This window comes from Sphaeramia orbicularis, chromosome 5, assembly GCF_902148855.1.
Source record: "Sphaeramia orbicularis chromosome 5, fSphaOr1.1, whole genome shotgun sequence".
Taxonomy (NCBI): domain Eukaryota; kingdom Metazoa; phylum Chordata; class Actinopteri; order Kurtiformes; family Apogonidae; genus Sphaeramia; species Sphaeramia orbicularis.
In genome coordinates, this window is record NC_043961.1 from 7,346,279 (window position 1) to 7,356,321 (window position 10,043).

The 10,043-nt window shown below is 40.4% G+C and overlaps 1 long non-coding RNA gene across 1 annotated transcript; it reads left to right on the top strand.

The window, feature by feature from the left end:
- The first annotated feature begins 337 nt into the window (after positions 1-337).
- Positions 338-8,904, top strand: LOC115419180 (uncharacterized). Its single transcript, XR_003935408.1, has 3 exons — positions 338-349; positions 5,640-5,641; positions 8,777-8,904. It is a non-coding gene; the product is annotated as an uncharacterized LOC115419180 (long non-coding RNA).
- Positions 8,905-10,043: the final 1,139 nt, after the last annotated feature.

A 10,043-nucleotide genomic window follows, 5' to 3' on the forward strand; every position in this document is an offset into this window, starting at 1 on the left:
CTCTGTCCAATAATTAAAAACAGTCTATGATCTTATTTTTATTTTATTTTATTGGTTTATTTAAGACTGAGTTTCTGTAACATTGTGTGGCAGTCGGGGACAGTACCTCTGGATTGGCTGACCGGGGTGGTGGTTCCCTTTTTTAAGAAGGGGGAACGGAGGATGTGCCCCAAACAGGGGGATCACACTCCTCGGCCTCCTGGGGAAAGTCTATTCCAGGGTACTGGAAAGGAGGATCCGACCGATAGTCGAACCTCGGATCCAGGAGGAACAATGTGGTTTTTTGTCCCAGTCGCGGAACACTGGACCAGCTCTACACTCTCCATCGGGTGCTCGAGGGTTCATGGGAGTTCACCCAACTGGTCCACATGTGTTTTGTGGATCTGGAGAAGGTGTTGAACCGTGTCCCTTGTGGTATCATGTGGGGGGTGCTTCTGGAGTATGGGGTATGGGGGCCTCTTCTGAGGGCAGTCTGGTCCTTGTATGACCGAAGCAGGAGCCTGGTTTGCATTGCCGGCAGTAAGTCAGACCTGTTCCAGGTGCATGTGGGACTCCGGCAGGGCTGCCCTTTGTCACCGGTTCTGTTCATAATTTTTATGTACAGAATTTCTAGGTGCAGTCAGAGGCCGGAGGGGGTCCGGTTTGGGGACCACAGGATTTCATCTCTGCTTTTTGCAGATGATGTTGTCCTGTTGGCCTCATCGAACCTGGACCTTCAGCGTGCCCTTGGGTCGGTGGGGAGTCTTTGTCCCAAGTGGAGGAGTTCAAGTATCTTGGGGTCTTGTTCACGAGTGAGGGAAGGATAGAGCGTGAGATTGACAGACGGATTGGTGCAGCGTCTGCAGTGATGCGGTCATTGTATCAGTCGGTTGTGGTAAAGAAGGAGCTGAGCCGAAAGGTGAAGCTCTCAATTTACTGGTCAATTTACATTCCTACCCTCACCTATGGTCATGAGCTTTGGGTCATGACCGAAAGGACAAGATCCCACATACAAGTGATCAAAATGAGTTTCCTCCGCAGGGTGGCTGGGCGCACCCTGAGGGATAGGGTGAGGAGCTCAGTCACCAGGGAGGAGCTCGGAGTAGAGCCACTGCTCCTCCACATCCAGAGGGGCCAGCTGAGGTGGCTCGGGCATCTGTTTCGGATGCCTCCTGGACGCCTCCCTGGGGAGGTGTTCCGGGCATGTCCCACTGGGAGGAGACCTTGGGGAAGACCTAGGACACGTTGGAGAGACTATGTCTCTCGGCTGGCATGGGAACGCCTCAGGGTCCCCCCGGAAGAGCTGGAGGAGGAGTCTGGGGAGAGGGAAGTCTGGGCATCCCTGCTTAGACTGTTGCCCCCGCGACCCGACCCTGGATAAAGCAGAGGATAATGGATGGATGGATGGTTTATTTAATAGGGACCATGCATATTTATGAACATTATAGCATAAAAAATACACCCATGTAAACATGCCAGAATTAGCAAAAATAAGTACTTTTCATCTACAGTTTCTAGGCAGATGACAGACACAAGACATAAAACAGCCAACATTAGTACATCACTCGTTTGCCATAAATAAAAAAAACAAAACAAAACCATATAATGATGACATAGGCACCATCAAAACAAACAAATTAAACAAAAAACAAATAGACATACGATGATCCCAAGGGCATTAGCCTATACCAGGGGTCAGCAACCCTGGTCCTAGGGAGCCACTATCCTGCATGTTTTAGATGTGTCCCTCTTCCAACACACTTGATTCAAATGATAAGCCTGTCATCTCTGCAGAAGCCTGATAATGACCATCAGGTGTGTTGGAAGAAGGAAACATCTTAAACATGCAGGATAGTGGCTCTCTAGGACCAGGGTTGCTGATCCCTGGCCTATACATTCACCTCTATACTTACAGAGAAAGTGTATGGGGGATGAAATATATCTCAATTTTAAAAAAATGAGTGCATCTGTATCTGCTTCCAGGAGCCACTGTTTTAAGTGAATTTTAAAAGTGTTGTGTGTTGGACACTCTTTTATTGAGAGTAAATCTGGAGTAAATCTTTAAAATCATAAAAATTTGCAGTAAAGACAGTCATGCTGGGGTGGGGGTGCGATCATGTCAGTAGACTAGGCATACATTATATTTGTGCTGTGTAAAATAGACAGTCGAATATAACCAGTAGGATTCATATTTTCTGGTCAAATAAACACAACAGGGAGTAAAAGCTCGTTGCCAAAACCCCATTCACTATCTGTGTTATTGGAGGTAATGCATCAGGATGTGTAAAACAGTCAGCATGTTGGCGCCTGTTTCTGTTGGAATGAAAAAGCAGCTTCTTTCCCGTCCAGCTTTTCCTTCTCATAATATCACTGAATCTGATGTTCACCTGAACTGTTATCGGTGCTGTACATGATATCGTTGTAATCTGTAACTGTCAAAACACAGCACTGGGCATCAGCTTTTCAGATACACCATGTTTGTATTACAGCCATTTTATTTCCCACCTTGATGAAAGTAAATATCATATTTTCTGAACCAATGTTTTTTGGATGAAATAGATCAGGGGTGTCAAACTCATGTTAGTTCAGGCTCCACATGAGCCAAATTGGATCTAAAGTGGGCCGGACCAGTGAAATAACAGCATAATAATATGTAAATAATGTTAACTCCAAACTTTCCTCCATGTTTTAGAGCAAAAAAAGTACAATCATGTGATGAAAATGTTTACATCTACCAACTATCCTTTAAAACAATGTAAATAACATGAACAAACTGAACTTTAAGAAAACTAAGTGTAATTTTAGCAATATTATGTCTCAGTTTATCATTTACATGTAAATTACAATGTACAGATCACAGTGGGTCTACAAATACACAAAAGATTTAATAACAGGCAGAATATTGGTGAAGTTGCACTTCAGACACTTCAAAATGTTCATATTTGTTCAGGTTATTTGTGTTTTTTTTGTGAAATGATAGTTTGTTTCAGTGTAAATACAGTAAAATGACATGAAAATGTTTACATTTATAAAATGAAAAATTTGAAGCTGTGAGTATTTATGTATGAATGAATGAATGAATGAATGAATGAATTTATTTTGGTTTGTACATAATCATTGCACTTAGTACAATAATCAGAATAAACATGAAAACCAAAAAAGGAATAAGCCAGAAACAAAAGTGTTTTTGTTTTTTTTTTTGCCTGTCCTTTTCACCTGATACACCGCTTACATCAAATTAAATGTGTACAGCACCAAACATCGAGCATTCACATCATTAAAAAAAAAAACAGAATAAATCGACAACAACAAAAACATATCTACCATCTCAATTCAATATCTCTTAATAATTTTAAACTTAAGGCTTTTTTTTTTTTTTTTTTTTTTTTTTTTTTAACTAATTCTAACTTTTTGGACATTTTTGGAATACCAGGTGATTTCATGTATAGAACGTGTTTGAACCACACCAATATCATTATTCATAGGTTATTATGATAGTATTTTACTGATCCAACCCACTGGAGATTAAATTGGTCTGTATGTGGAACCTGAACTAAGATGATTAATATCTTCAGTGTAATTTTTTGCATTTCACAAATTCATTCCAGGGGTCAGACTGGACCCTTTGGGGGGAGGGATTTCGCCCCCGGGCCACATGTTTGAGACCTCTGACATAGGTGGATGTCAGTGTTCACATTTCAACCAGCAAGAACAGACAATATGAGAGCTGTCTAAAACTGCCAAATATACAGGGTTATTCAAAAAGAATGAACCGATTTCATTATTTTCATCATTATTTTCATAAGGAAAAGCAATAGAAAACTCCAGCCAAGTCACAAGTATTCTAATCACAATTAACTTTTATTACCTGTCTTCCAAGTGTTCAATGTGTCCACCACCTGCAGCACAGACAACATCAATGCCAGAAGAGAATTCCTCCCAGACGTGTATCAGCATATCACCATCCACTGAGTCGATCGCTGTTGTTATTCGATGTTTACGGTCATCCAGGTTAGTGGGTAGTGGTGGAGCATAAATGCAATCTTTTATGTGCCCCCACAAGAAAAAATCACACACAATGAGGTCTGGGAATCTTGCAGGCCAAGCACAAAGAGCAAGGTCTAGGGCCCCCTTCAGACCAGTCCACTGCCGGGACAATTTTTCATTTAAAAAAGCTTGAACCATCAGGTGCCAAAAAACACTTAGAAAACTCCTCATTTAAATGGTCACTGACTCATTCCATGACGATGTTTGAAAACTGAAGCAATGCGTCATGAAATCGGTTCATTCTTTTTGGATAACCCTGTATGATATTATACTTTTCTTTTTTCTTTTGTTCAGACAAGGTATAGTTTTTAGATGGTACCTGCTTGACAGTTTCGACCGAACAAAAGAAAAAAGAAAAGCATAATTACATAAACAGAAGACAAAATGAACGTCATTAGCCTTAACCCTATATGATGAATCGTACAAGTGGGAATTGAAACTATTCAATATTCCATATAACGAATTTAGGATGTTGCTCCGTGAAAGAGAAGAGTCTCAGTCCTCCCATACTCTCGCTGTTCCACACATCTGGCCGTCAACTGCATAAAACAGGTGTGCACATTTTCCAGTTTTCAAATTTGTTGCTGGAAGCCTCCTACTGTGGTGCTGGAAGGTGTTTCAGGAGGAGGTTGACAACCTGACAGTCGGTTTGTTTTAAGTTATACTCATGTCTTCAGTCAAATGGAACAACACTTAGAGGGATCAAAGATGTACTTCAACTTGACAAAAACTGAAACTGAAGCCCAAGAATGTTTTGACTTTAACATTTAAAACAGTAGCAGTCTGTCTGTTAAAGCCAGGGTTTCCTCAGTTATTTATTTCATTTCATAATTCTTCACCTCAGGCTAGAATTGTAATTTGTGTAGGTTTGATATGTTGATATTTGAGCGTGTGTTTAAAACAACAACAACAACAACAAAAATACATAGGAGTCTTTTTCATGCTGTAAGGTTGACGTTTAAGTACTATCAAACTAAACCAATGGTAATCTGAGTTGATCTATAATACATCTATAATAATGGCATTGAATGAATCAATGAAAATTCTTGTTTATGTGTGTTTCTATACACTTGAGTAATGTAATTATTAAGAGCACCAAATATAAATAAACAAATATATATATTTGATTAAGGAAGTGACATTAACAGATGTTTTGACATAAACCTGAAGCTGTCCATCCATCTTTTCCATTTAAAATCAACTCCAGATCAGGATTCTACAACATTGTTTCAAACTCTTCCAGTGTTTGTCAAAGTCTTTGTCTAACATCTGTTTGTGCAGCTCTTCATATGTGATCGTATTTCATTGCTGTTGTCACTGAATCTGGGATTTCTATTGTTTCTTCAGATAATTCTGTGATTGTTGCAGTTTTATCATTGGTCACACAGGCAAACACATTTAGCCACTAAATCTGTTTACATTGCCCTTGTTCCTCAATTTCCTGAAAGCGCTGCCTAAAGAATCAATAAAGTCTCATCTCATCTCATCTCATCTCATCTCATCTCATCTCATCTCATCTCATGCGTTCATTCACGTTCAATGGCAGCTCTCAATTCAGCGACTGTTGCAGGTCTCAGAGCGTAGACTTTGTCTTTTCTGTATCCACATAAAAGAAGTCTAGCGGTGTGAGGTCTGGTGAACGCAGGTATTCAGCCAAACCCCTCCATCCAATCCACCTGTTTGTCCAGTTCACCAGACCTCATACCACTAGACTTTTTTTTAATGGGGATACCTAAAAGACAAAGTCTACACTATGAGACCTGCAACAGTCTCTGAATTGAGAGCAGCCATTGAACGTGAATGCACACAGTTACCAAGGGAATTGTTTGGTGATCTATGTGATTCCATTGCTTGTCGTCAGCAGTGTCTGGACCAGAAAGGACGTCAGTTTGAGAACAGGCAGTGACAAAACAATAAAAGGATGTTGGTAAATTTCTTTTACAATTGGAAAATTAAATGAATTTTAATAAACACCTACTTTACAGTTATTTAAAGTGTGTATACATTTTTTTGGGACACCCTTTATATTGGTTTTTGTTCATTTATACAACAGATTTATGAATGTTCCACTGATAGAACCTGTAAAGTGAATGTATTGTCATGTACAGACAGTATTCTGAAGTAGATCTGGGAGCTCTGAGACTAGTATTCCTCTGGAGTAAAACTATATGTATATGTATATGTATATGTATATGTATATGTATATGTCAGTGGCGATTTCTCAAAGACTGCAAGGGAAGCTCGGCTTCCCCTAAAATTGCAAAAATATGTTCGGTTGTGTTGACATTTCATTGACTCCAAATGTGTTAGAACACGTTCATCTCACAGATGACTTCAATCAGAATCAGCTTTATCACAAATCAACGGACTCGATGTTGTTCACTCCTCATACATTCCCGTTGCGCTTTTTTTTCATGCGATCTCTGCTCAGTGCATTTGCCCATAGACGCTCAGCGTCCATGCACTTCAATGGGACTGAGTGGAACAGTTTTTTTCATTGCCTCAAAACTGGACGGTAATTAGATAAATGCCACCATGTTGTCCCGCCCCCGGACACTCGATGTCTCTGGGGGTGAATGGAGCGGTGGGCGGAGCTCGACTGGGGTGGACGCTGAGCTTCCACGTGCTGATTGGAGGATCAGTCGAAAGGCTGAATCCCGTTTGATTGACAGCTATTTTGAGGCCTACTCCTTCACTGACACAGTTCAGTTTAATACCGTCGTGCATTCTGCTGTGAAGTCGAGAGAGAAACCACTATGAAATTACTTGTTCATTTCTTGTGCTGTAAATAAAACACACTCATTGTACTTCCTTGTTTCAATTTAATATAATTTCAACGTATTCTTGTTTAGTTGGTATGATAAGGTCACTGACCATTTTCTTAAAAAGGAATGGAGGGACGAATTTATGTTTAAATAACTAGACTTTTTTGTTTTTTTATGTAAGCCAACAATGAGCTTCCCTTCTCTGAAAGATGAGCAGCTGCCACTGGTATATGTATATGTTGAGGAGCTGCTGTATCAAAATGGAGGATTGTCTTCCTCCAGACATTAGAGTTAGGGTATATGTCTTTAATTATTCCAGTCCATTCCTTTTTTACTGTGGCTCAGCATTTAAATAACTTCTATCGGATTTGATGGTTTAGTCACAGTTTCCCCTACCCAGAAAATGTTATGCTTTTCTTTCACAAATGTGGGAATGATGGTCCGAAATTGTGTTTAAATTTACAAAAGCACCCCTAAACCTCTGATCCTAGAATCGCCACTGAATATGACCCTTTGAAAGTGTCAGCGATGTTTTATCTGTACCATCATTTGATGAAAACAGTACATTCCAACGTCAGCCAAGCATGTGACACATTTGACCTGTGACTGAAAACCCCACTGTTGACTTCAGTCACCTTTCAGTCACATCCTAGCTGTTGGCTGTTTGTAGTTATTAACCTCCGTTGCATTTATTTTCTATCAGCTGGGGTCTTAACGCTGCAGCCTGATGGTATTTGGAGTGAAAACACACAGGCTCAATGGGCTCTGCAGTGCAGCGCTGGTCCGGTGGCAGAGTTATGTTTTTCACAGGTTACCTCCATAAACATGGGAATGCATCGTCTGCTATTAGAGCCCTCATTCCACACGGATCCATAGGGGGAATAATCTTACTCAAACACCCTGTTTGAGGCCCCTGAAATTTTCATAGCCTTTGTTTAACTCCAGGAATTCTGTAGTAGAAAGCATAGGGTTAATCATTCCTGTATCCTTCTAAACTGCAGTATACATTTACATTTTTATCAGAGTTTATGAGGTCATCTGTTAAAAATGCAAAAGATCACAGCTGCAAAGACGTATTAAAGTGTCAGGGGACGTATCTTTTCATCCATTTTTGTAAGGTTGTAATGTTTTGAACTGATGACTGATGCTGATACTGGTCTTTACCAGCTTTTAAAGATAAGTCAAACAGTAAAAGAGATATGAGATCCAACAGATACATGCTGTTAAACAGTTCGTATCCAAACACATTACAAGATGTTTTTTTCTCAATGAGACGTTATTAGTTTTTTTTTTTTTTTTTTTTAATAAAATGTGCAATGTAAAATGTATCACAGTTAATCAGAAAAATAAAAACACCCAGGCGACACGTTATATAGAAAATCTTGACGGTATAATGCTTAATAATAGTATAATAATAATAATAATAATTATTATATTAATATAATAATAATAATAATTAATAATATAATAATTAGGTTCCTACTGGAAAAAGTAAACTTCCAACTGCAGTCTGTATGCATTATCAGGGACTACATGGCATCTGTCTTATTGACCAAAATGATTCCCCTTTGTTAACTTGCTGTCCTCATCTCCCACTGATTCTCAAATTGACCCATGACCCCTGCAGAAGATAGTTTTAATACAGTAACAATGGGTTAAATGATGCCAGTCAATGTGAGAGGGGATAAACAATAAAATATTTATTATCTATTGCAGTTACTTCAGCACATCTTTATGTAAAAACCAATGGTTAAATCACTTTATCATCCATGTATAGAAATTTGGTCACTGTATTTTACCCATCCTAATACACACACAGTACCTAGCATAAGCAGTTAGCATTAGCACACATTAAAGGTGGGGTAGGAGATCCTGGAAAAACGGTTCGAGCAGCTACATTTTGAAAATACACAATTCAAAAGTCCAAACACCTTTCTTCAGACTTCCCCCCGAAGCCACGCCTCCATTGTATTGATTGCACACAGAGGGGGGAGGGACAAATGGCAGTTCAATTTGATTGACATGTCACCCTTCAATCATTTTAATGGGTCAGTTAAAATGATTGGATGGTGTTTTTTTCAGTCCTGTCCGTTCCACAGGTGACCAATTTTTTTAATTTTAGTGTTAGAGCATTTAATTAATTGGTTGTAATTGGGGTGGGAAGGGGATTTTAAGGAATATGGTAAAAAAAAAAAAAAAAATGCTCCTGTCACACCTGCTGCCAGACGCTAGTCTGGTTTTGTCTGTCCTTTGTGTTTTTGTTTGTCACTTCCTGTTTTATTTTGTTAAGTTTTCCCTCATGTGTCTTGTCTGTCGTCTTTACTTCCTGTTCCCCGTTCATCCTGACCTCTGTCCTGATTACCTGTCTCCGCCCTGATTTGCTCCACCTGTGTCTAGTTGTCCTCCCTCCCTTTTGTGTATTTAAACCCTGTCTCTTCCCCCTGTCAGACGCCAGTTTGTAACTCTAGCAGTTCTTACCAGCGTTTTGACCTCGTTTGTTTGTTTGCCTGCCTGTTTTTGACCTGTTTTGGATTCCTCGGTTTTCTCGTCTTCTGCCTGCTCCCTGTCTGGTTTTTGTCTGCCTCATCTGATACCTGGTTTTGACCTTCTCGCCCTGACTACCGGTACGTGAGTTTTGCCTTGTCCTAATGTCCTGTTGCCCGATCGATTGCCTGCCTGTACATGACCTGTTTCCGTCCCTGACCTCCCTTTGCTTTTCCCTAGTTGGGAAAGAAACCCCTAACACCGCTCGGGGAGACGGGCTGTCGCCCTCGATCCGGAGGACAAATCAGAGGAGGATATCACCTACCATTATCCTCAAGATTCTGTCACTAATAATATTTTTTCACCTGTGTGTGATTAATAAATATTTTGAATCATACTCTTGGTGTGTAAGTTCTGCATTTGGATTCTGTGTTTGTACTAAAGCCATTACAGTACAAACTGGCCACAATATGAATCCAGCAGAACTCTCACAGGTTAAGGAGGCAATCCAGTCCCAGGGGCACAGGCTGGGGGGACATGAGAAGTCGCTACACTCCTTGGTGGATAGGATGACACAGTTAGCCACACAGGTTTCCCAGCTCACCCGTACCCAGGCTGTGGTTGCAGCTGTGTCAGGCGAGAGTCGGGCTGCCAGCCCGCATGTTCGAGACTCGGCTGAGCCGAACATTCTGGCGCCATCCAAGTATTCTGGTAATCCCGACACCTGTCGAGACTTTTTCACCCAGCTCCAGTTAATTTTTGATTCTC